The sequence below is a fragment of the Paramisgurnus dabryanus genome, chromosome 14 (genome assembly GCF_030506205.2).
Source record: "Paramisgurnus dabryanus chromosome 14, PD_genome_1.1, whole genome shotgun sequence".
In the NCBI taxonomy this organism is placed as follows: domain Eukaryota; kingdom Metazoa; phylum Chordata; class Actinopteri; order Cypriniformes; family Cobitidae; genus Paramisgurnus; species Paramisgurnus dabryanus.
The window spans coordinates 29,125,158-29,131,867 of NC_133350.1; the positions used below are offsets into that span (position 1 = coordinate 29,125,158).

At 45.2% G+C, this 6,710-nt stretch overlaps 12 non-coding genes across 12 annotated transcripts; all 12 read right to left on the minus strand.

Annotated features, from left to right (window-relative positions):
* Positions 1-24: 24 nt before the first annotated feature.
* On the minus strand, positions 25-106 carry trnas-uga (transfer RNA serine (anticodon UGA)). The gene has a single exon. It is a non-coding gene; the product is annotated as a tRNA-Ser (tRNA).
* Positions 107-220: 114 nt separating this feature from the next.
* On the minus strand, positions 221-292 carry trnah-gug (transfer RNA histidin (anticodon GUG)). Its single transcript has one exon. It is a non-coding gene; the product is annotated as a tRNA-His (tRNA).
* Positions 293-738: 446 nt separating this feature from the next.
* trnak-uuu (transfer RNA lysine (anticodon UUU)) lies at positions 739-811 on the minus strand. The gene has a single exon. It is a non-coding gene; the product is annotated as a tRNA-Lys (tRNA).
* Positions 812-1,418: 607 nt separating this feature from the next.
* Positions 1,419-1,559, minus strand: LOC135719515 (U4 spliceosomal RNA). Its single transcript, XR_010521150.1, has one exon. It is a non-coding gene; the product is annotated as a U4 spliceosomal RNA (small nuclear RNA).
* Positions 1,560-2,439: 880 nt separating this feature from the next.
* On the minus strand, positions 2,440-2,521 carry trnas-uga (transfer RNA serine (anticodon UGA)). The gene has a single exon. It is a non-coding gene; the product is annotated as a tRNA-Ser (tRNA).
* A 114-nt stretch (positions 2,522-2,635) lies between these two features.
* trnah-gug (transfer RNA histidin (anticodon GUG)) lies at positions 2,636-2,707 on the minus strand. The gene has a single exon. It is a non-coding gene; the product is annotated as a tRNA-His (tRNA).
* A 446-nt stretch (positions 2,708-3,153) lies between these two features.
* Positions 3,154-3,226, minus strand: trnak-uuu (transfer RNA lysine (anticodon UUU)). The gene has a single exon. It is a non-coding gene; the product is annotated as a tRNA-Lys (tRNA).
* Positions 3,227-3,833: 607 nt separating this feature from the next.
* On the minus strand, positions 3,834-3,974 carry LOC135719538 (U4 spliceosomal RNA). The gene has a single exon (XR_010521172.1). It is a non-coding gene; the product is annotated as a U4 spliceosomal RNA (small nuclear RNA).
* An 879-nt stretch (positions 3,975-4,853) lies between these two features.
* trnas-uga (transfer RNA serine (anticodon UGA)) lies at positions 4,854-4,935 on the minus strand. The gene has a single exon. It is a non-coding gene; the product is annotated as a tRNA-Ser (tRNA).
* A 114-nt stretch (positions 4,936-5,049) lies between these two features.
* On the minus strand, positions 5,050-5,121 carry trnar-gcg (transfer RNA arginine (anticodon GCG)). Its single transcript has one exon. It is a non-coding gene; the product is annotated as a tRNA-Arg (tRNA).
* A 446-nt stretch (positions 5,122-5,567) lies between these two features.
* On the minus strand, positions 5,568-5,640 carry trnak-uuu (transfer RNA lysine (anticodon UUU)). Its single transcript has one exon. It is a non-coding gene; the product is annotated as a tRNA-Lys (tRNA).
* A 607-nt stretch (positions 5,641-6,247) lies between these two features.
* Positions 6,248-6,387, minus strand: LOC135719556 (U4 spliceosomal RNA). The gene has a single exon (XR_010521189.1). It is a non-coding gene; the product is annotated as a U4 spliceosomal RNA (small nuclear RNA).
* Between the last annotated feature and the right edge of the window lie 323 nt (positions 6,388-6,710).

Sequence of the window (6,710 nt, forward strand, 5' to 3'; positions counted from 1 at the left end):
CTCTGAAGCCAGGGAGCAGACACACGTAGTCGGCAGGGTTTGAACCTGCGCGGGGAGACCCCAATGGATTTCAAGTCCATCGCCTTAACCACTCGGCCACAACTACAACGAGTCATCCTTGCAAACCCTCTGGGCTTGTTGTGTGCTGAAAAGAACTTGTCGGTCAGTTAGGTACAAAAGGGTCAGCGTTGGGATGATCCACCCTCATCCCTGGGTGGACTGCCGTGACCCGGATTCGAACCGGGGTTGCTGCGGCCACAACGCAGAGTACTAACCACTATACGATCACGGCGTGCCACCAGGCTCCGGCATGGCTGTGCCTCCAGGTTTGCCTGAGTGCGTCGGCCGGAAGGTGCTTGGCATTCATTTTCTGAGGTCTCAATCAATTTTTTGTTTACTTTCATCTGCAAACCTTAAGCAAAATGTCTCTCAGGGGTGGTTTCCCGCACAGGGATTAGTTTAAGACAGGACTAGGCCTCAGTTTAATTAAGCAATACAACTAGTTTTAACAATCATGCCTTATTAAAAACATTACTTGTGTGCATTTCACGGCAAAGCAAAGGGCAATGGTGTCAGTGAAAGTTCTTTTCAGTTTGGACAGCTCTTACATTTATTTTTGTCGAGGACAAGTCATCCTCTGTCCGAGAAACCGTCCTTCAAAATCCAATACGTCCTCGAGGCCGACCCAAACGCCAAGGGGAGACGATCGCAGACGGCAGGACACAAACATGCACTCATCGCCCGAACAGGGACTTGAACCCTGGACCCTCAGATTAAAAGTCTGATGCTCTACCGACTGAGCTATCCGGGCTCATGCCACAGTACCAGGGCATCACCTCTCATGCCTCCTACGGTCTGATAATGTTGGCAGACAAGGATTGGGATTTCTTTATCATGACCTGTTCATTACTCATTGGTCTGTGGACAGAGTAAATGTTACTAGAAGGCCAGAATGAGCCGGCACCTGCTTCAGTCTTCTAACAGAGTACGTAAGAGCTCTTTAAGGGGAGAAGTCTTGCTTCAGCTTGAGACAGTCTTCTCTTGAGGAAAAAGCAGCCGTTCTCCAAAACGTCACCAGAGAGGCAGCGTTACTAAGCTGAAGGAAGTGTAGGTGTGTCTGCGTAACATGATGAACTGACTATTGAGGTGCACGAGATAAAGCACGTGTGACAAAAACGTGACCCTGCCTGTGAAAAGCCAGCTAAATCATTTTTATGATTTTCTCTTTTCTCCGCAAAATCATCACATATGACGTAGAGAACACTCTGTAAAAACATAACCTTAATATCTTTAACGTTGACTTCCACATTAAAGATTGAAATGAATGTGACACCAACGATTGGGATGGAACTTTGATTCCCCTAATCTCACTACTAACAACACTAGCAGACATCTTTCATTTACAACGACCTTGTAAGTCTCTTAAGAGACTGGCAAAAATTGCCAAAGCTGACTGTATTTCAAGTCATCCTGGCGGGGTATTGGGTAAAGTTTTCAACCAGCAAAGATCACGCCTCGGATAAACCTCATAGGCTACGATATTGCCTCTGCGAAAGAATGACTGCAAAGGTCACGACCTTTCATGTGCACATACCTGGACGCTGGACGACATGGTGGTAATCAAGCTTTAAACTGAGATTAGACTTCAGATGCTGCTTTTAGAGCATGTTGTTTGTTTTTGACGAAAGTATATTGAGGAAAGGGTAAACGTTGCAGATGGAAAATAGGCAAGTGGGAATTGTTGACTTGAACCCTTAGAATACAATCGGTTACGGCTTGAAGAGATCATTTCATTATTTAAAGATAACAGGATTGATTAAGAGAATCTAGGTTCTTTTTATGTGGGGACAAACTCTTGTCCACACTCCAACACAGAAGGTGGCGATAATGCACCTTAAAGTTGGTGCTACTTGCCATTAAACGACGAAGAAGAAGAAGAAGAAGGTGGTATGGCTTTGCTGTATGTTTTGCCTTTTCGACAGGTAAGAGATCTTCACCAGAGGTTTACTCATTATTCGCTGTCTATTAGGAAAAGCATGAGTGCAAAACATTTTTAAATGAATTAAGGACAACAAGCAGGGGCAGGGAATTATGGTAATTGTGAAAACAAAAGGGTGGGGCCTTAATCCTTAACATCTTAGAACATGGCTCAGGTTAGGATCAACTCGATTAGCCACAATGCACATCCTTTCTAAACAAAAACCTGTTCCAGCTCTTTTTTGGTTTCATGTTGTGCGAGCTGTTTATGGACAATATGACAACGGAAGCTGCATCACTTGACAACAGGGCTGCTTGTTGAACACACACAGGAGAAACTACGACAGGCTGCTTAGTTTTCCATCCGCAAATCCAATGGTAACAACTTGAGCAGCAGAAATACAGCACTTCGTGAGCTGGAACGACCAACAAGCGAAGCTCTGAAGCCAGGGAGCAGACACACGTAGTCGGCAGGGTTTGAACCTGCGCGGGGAGACCCCAATGGATTTCAAGTCCATCGCCTTAACCACTCGGCCACGACTACAACGAGTCATCCTTGCAAACCCTCTGGGCTTGTTGTGTGCTGAAAAGAACTTGTCGGTCAGTTAGGTACAAAAGGGTCAGCGTTGGGATGATCCACCCTCATCCCTGGGTGGACTGCCGTGACCCGGATTCGAACCGGGGTTGCTGCGGCCACAACGCAGAGTACTAACCACTATACGATCACGGCGTGCCACCAGGCTCCGGCATGGCTGTGCCTCCAGGTTTGCCTGAGTGCGTCGGCCGGAAGGTGCTTGGCATTCATTTTCTGAGGTCTCAATCAATTTTTTGTTTACTTTCATCTGCAAACCTTAAGCAAAATGTCTCTCAGGGGTGGTTTCCCGCACAGGGATTAGTTTAAGACAGGACTAGGCCTCAGTTTAATTAAGCAATACAACTAGTTTTAACAATCATGCCTTATTAAAAACATTACTTGTGTGCATTTCACGGCAAAGCAGAGGGCAATGGTGTCAGTGAAAGTTCTTTTCAGTTTGGACAGCTCTTACATTTATTTTAGTCGAGGACAAGTCATCCTCTGTCCGAGAAACCGCCCTTCAAAATCCAATACGTCCTCGAGGCCGACCCAAACGCCAAGGGGAGACAATCGCAGACGGCAGGACACAAACATGCACTCATCGCCCGAACAGGGACTTGAACCCTGGACCCTCAGATTAAAAGTCTGATGCTCTACCGACTGAGCTATCCAGGCTCATGCTTCAGTACCAGGGCATCACCTCTCATGGCTCCTACGGTCTGATAATGTTGGCAGACAAGGATTGGGATTTCTTTATCATGACCTGTTCATTACTCATTGGTCTGTGGACAGAGTAAATGTTACTAGAAGGCCAGAATGAGCCGGCACCTGCTTCAGTCTTCTAACAGAGTACGTAAGAGCTCTTTAAGGGGAGAAGTCTTGCTTCAGCTTGAGACAGTCTTCTCTTGAGGAAAAAGCAGCCGTTCTCCAAAACGTCACCAGAGAGGCAGCGTTACTAAGCTGAAGGAAGTGTAGGTGTGTCTGCGTAACATGATGAACTGACTATTGAGGTGCACGAGATAAAGCACGTGTGACAAAAACGTGACCCTGCCTGTGAAAAGCCAGCTAAATCATTTTTATGATTTTCTCTTTTCTCCGCAAAATCATCACATATGACGTAGAGAACACACTGTAAAAACATAACCTTAATATCTTTAACGTTGACTTCCACATTAAAGATTGAAATGAATGTGACACCAACGATTGGGATGGAACTTTGATTCCCCTAATCTCACTACTAACAACACTAGCAGACATCTTTCATTTACAACGACCTTGTAAGTCTCTTAAGAAACTGGCAAAAATTGCCAAAGCTGACTGTATTTCAAGTCATCCTGGCGGGGTATTGGGTAAAGTTTTCAACCAGCAAAGATCACGCCTCGGATAAACCTCATAGGCTACGATATTGCCTCTGCGAAAGAATGACGGCAAAGGTCACGACCTTTCATGTGCACATACCTGGACGCTGGACGACGTGGTGGTAATCAAGCTTTAAACTGAGATTAGACTTCAGATGCTGCTTTTAGAGCATGTTGTTTGTTTTTGACGAAAGTATATTGAGGAAAGGGTAAACGTTGCAGATGGAAAATAGGCAAGTGGGAATTGTTGACTTGAACCCTTAGAATACAATCGGTTACGGCTTGAAGAGATCATTTCATTATTTAAAGATAACAGGATTGATTAAGAGAATCTAGGTTCTTTTTATGTGGGGACAAACTCTTGTCCACACTCCAACACAGAAGGTGGCGATAATGCACCTTAAAGTTGGTGCTACTTGCCATTAAACGACGAAGAAGAAGAAGAAGAAGGTGGTATGGCTTTGCTGTATGTTTTGCCTTTTCGACAGGTAAGAGATCTTCACCAGAGGTTTACTCATTATTCGCTGTCTATTAGGAAAAGCATGAGTGCAAAACATTTTTAAATGAATTAAGGACAGCAAGCCGGGGCAGGGAATTATGGTAATTGTGAAAACAAAAGGGTGGGGCCTTAATCCTTAACATCTTAGAACATGGCTCAGGTTAGGATCAACTCGATTAGCCACAATGCACATCCTTTCTAAACAAAAACCTGTTCCAGCTCTTTTTTGGTTTCATGTTGTGCGAGCTGTTTATGGACAATATGACAACGGAAGCTACTCACTTGACAACAGGGCTGCTTGTTGAACACACACAGGAGAAACTACGACAGGCTGCTTAGTTTTCCATCTGCAAATCCAATGGTAACAACTTGAGCAGCAGAAATACAGCACTTCGTGAGCTGGAACGACCAACAAGCGAAGCTCTGAACCCAGGGAGCAGACACACGTAGTCGGCAGGGTTTGAACCTGCGCGGGGAGACCCCAATGGATTTCAAGTCCATCGCCTTAACCACTCGGCCACGACTACAACGAGTCATCCTTGCAAACCCTCTGGGCTTGTTGTGTGCTGAAAAGAACTTGTCGGTCAGTTAGGTACAAAAGGGTCAGCGTTGGGATGATCCACCCACATCCCTGGGTGGACTGCCGTGACCCGGATTCGAACCGGGGTTGCTGCGGCCGCAACGCAGAGTACTAACCACTATACGATCACGGCGTGCCACCAGGCTCCGGCATGGCTGTGCCTCCAGGTTTGCCTGAGTGCGTCGGCCGGAAGGTGCTTGGCATTCATTTTCTGAGGTCTCAATCAATTTTTTGTTTACTTTCATCTGCAAACCTTAAGCAAAATGTCTCTCAGGGGTGGTTTCCCGCACAGGGATTAGTTTAAGACAGGACTAGGCCTCAGTTTAATTAAGCAATACAACTAGTTTTAACAATCATGCCTTATTAAAAACATTACTTGTGTGCATTTCACGGCAAAGCAAAGGGCAATGGTGTCAGTGAAAGTTCTTTTCAGTTTGGACAGCTCTTACATTTATTTTAGTCGAGGACAAGTCATCCTCTGTCCGAGAAACCGCCCTTCAAAATCCAATACGTCCTCGAGGCCGACCCAAACGCCAAGGGGAGACGATCGCAGACGGCAGGACACAAACATGCACTCATCGCCCGAACAGGGACTTGAACCCTGGACCCTCAGATTAAAAGTCTGATGCTCTACCGACTGAGCTATCCGGGCTCATGCTTCAGTACCAGGGCATCACCTCTCATGCCTCCTACGGTCTGATAATGTTGGCAGACAAGGATTGGGATTTCTTTATCATGACCTGTTCATTACTCATTGGTCTGTGGACAGAGTCAATGTTACTAGAAGGCCAGAATGAGCCGGCACCTGCTTCAGTCTTCTAACATAGTACGTAAGAGCTCTTTAAGGGGAGAAGTCTTGCTTCAGCTTGAGACAGTCTTCTCTTGAGGAAAAAGCAGCCGTTCTCCAAAACGTCACCAGAGAGGCAGCGTTACTAAGCTGAAGGAAGTGTAGGTGTGTCTGCGTAACATGATGAACTGACTATTGAGGTGCACGAGATAAAGCACGTGTGACAAAAACGTGACCCTGCCTGTGAAAAGCCAGCTAAATCATTTTTATGATTTTCTCTTTTCTCCGCAAAATCATCACATATGACGTAGAGAACACTCTGTAAAAACATAACCTTAATATCTTTAACGTTGACTTCCACATTAAAGATTGAAATGAATGTGACACCAACGATTGGGATGGAACTTTGATTCCCCTAATCTCACTACTAACAACACTAGCAGACATCTTTCATTTACAACGACCTTGTAAGTCTCTTAAGAGACTGGCAAAATTGCCAAAGCTGACTGTATTTCAAGTCATCTTGGCGGGGTATTGGGTAAAGTTTTCAACCAGCAAAGATCACGCCTCGGATAAACCTCATAGGCTACGATATTGCCTCTGCGAAAGAATGACGGCAAAGGTCACGACCTTTCATGTGCACATACCTGGACGCTGGACGACATGGTGGTAATCAAGCTTTAAACTGAGATTAGACTTCAGATGCTGCTTTTAGAGCATGTTGTTTGTTTTTGACGAAAGTATATTGAGGAAAGGGTAAACGTTGCAGATGGAAAATAGGCAAGTGGGAATTGTTGACTTGAACCCTTAGAATACAATCGGTTACGGCTTGAAGAGATCATTTCATTATTTAAAGATAACAGGATTGATTAAGAGAATCTAGGTTCTTTTTATGTGGGGACAAACTCTTGTCCACACTCCAACACAGAAGGTGG